The following is a 1929-nucleotide window of genomic DNA, read 5'->3' as shown; positions in this document are numbered from 1 at the left end:
ATCGTTCAACGTCTTCATATTGTGAAAATTTACTTTGGAAAAGAATAAATCTGTTCGCGAAGTTCGTAGAGTTCATCGGCACTAATTTCTTTCGAAATGAGAAAGGAGCTGCCGTCGCGATGAATGTCGAGCGCTTTCGAGTCATACTGACTGATTTTTTTTTCTAAAAATTAATCAGTTAAACATGGATGACATTTCTAACAAAACGGCGTTACTTGCCATACAGCGCCCTTAAGAAGCGATTTATTGCAACATTCAAGCCACCATTGGCGCCATACGGCCAGATTGATTGGAAAAAGTAGTAAAAAAATTGACTGATCGAATGAGTCATGTGACTCGTAGCCGCGGTGGATTATAATGAAAAAAAAACTCTTTCCAACCACATTTCTGTTTTGTATTATCAATTTAAGTTTTCAAGGTCTTTTTCCACTACTTTCCTAGTAACTAGCATGGATAAGGTATGTACAGACCAGGTTCTTCAATAAGTTTTGCGGTTCGATAAGCGAGGGCATTGCTACTAGCCTACATTTTTTTGTTGTTATGTTGGTACACTCTTCATATGAACTTATATGAAGTTTCATTTCAATCTTTGAATTTATTCTTTGATTACAAACCATTTAGTACCGACGTGACACAGTATTTTCTACAAGGGAAAAATCAAGTATCGTGCGGTGATTGAATTTTTAGTTTTAGGTCTTCGGCTCCGAAACGAGTTCGTGTTTAGAAATCGGCCAACAAGGATTAACATCAGTTTTTTGGGATGCGAAAGGAATTTTATTTTTAGAATACTTGCGAACTGGTAAAACAATAAATTCTGAATATTATTGTAACCTTTTAGACCAGATGAAGGAAAAACTTCGTGAAATAATACCCAGTTTGCAAAAGAAAAAAAATACCTAAAACCCATAAATTGTTTGAGAATTCATCAAATTCACCAGATTTGGCCTCTAGAGACTTCCATCTGTTTCCAGACCTAAAAAAAACCATGCGCGGAAAGCGTTTTTCATCAAATGATGAGGTCATAAAAGCTGGGGAAACGTATTTTGCAGCCCTTCTCACTTCAGGGATGGAATTCATAAATTGGAATCGCGTTGGAACAAGTGTATTGATGCTCAGGGAGACTATATTGAATTATAAAGTGCATTTCAAATCAGAAAATTTTGTTTTTCTTAACGAACTGCAAAACTTATTGAACAACCTAGTACGTACCGATTTTGAAAACTTCCATGTTAGATTTTATACTAAAACAAAACAAAGAAACAAAAATTCAACCCCGGCCAATTTGCATTGGAGAAAGTAAATTTTAAGTGCCTCGATTTTATGTGGATCGAACATGAAAAATATTGTGGATATGGGTAACTGTGCCGGTACGAAAACGTTTGGAACAATTCAAAGCCTGTTTATGCAGATTTTAATTGCTATTCGAACACAAAGCTATGCATATAAATAGCACACACAGCTAATATGCACATAAATACGAGTACGTGTATGCTACTCGCATTTGACTTTTGTGTGTATACTCGTAGTATTCATACGAGTAGCGTATTTGTAGCTACGGTGAGTGTAGATTGTGAGTCACCCTCTCGTTCTTAGTTTGCCGAGCTAAGCACGCGTGGCTTGTGTGAGTCATTTGGCAAATCATTTATAACCAGCAGAGTGGCGCAGTGGAAGCGTGCTGGGCCCATAACCCAGAGGTCCGAGGATCGAAACCTTGCTCTGCTAGTGAGCGACGAAAAGTTTCGTTCGATTTTTATTATTTGTATTTGTACTAGTTTTTCAATATTTATTTGTTTTATTTCTTTTTGCTTAGCAGTTTCAAACCTACCTGTTAGCAAATATTTGTAATTTTTCCCAACTTTGCTTACATATGTATTGTATGTTGTATGTATGTATTGAACAATCAATGTATGCACAGTGGTGGCCAAAACA

General features: G+C 36.4%; 1 non-coding gene across 1 annotated transcript; it reads left to right on the top strand.

The window, feature by feature from the left end:
* Nucleotides 1–1650: 1650 nt before the first annotated feature.
* On the top strand, nt 1651–1722 carry Trnam-cau (transfer RNA methionine (anticodon CAU)). The gene has a single exon. It is a non-coding gene; the product is annotated as a tRNA-Met (tRNA).
* Nucleotides 1723–1929: the final 207 nt, after the last annotated feature.

Source organism: Anastrepha ludens, chromosome 3 (genome assembly GCF_028408465.1).
Source record: "Anastrepha ludens isolate Willacy chromosome 3, idAnaLude1.1, whole genome shotgun sequence".
Taxonomy (NCBI): domain Eukaryota; kingdom Metazoa; phylum Arthropoda; class Insecta; order Diptera; family Tephritidae; genus Anastrepha; species Anastrepha ludens.
The sequence above is the reverse complement of the archived record's forward strand: the minus strand, read 5'-3'. Positions and strand labels throughout refer to the sequence as shown.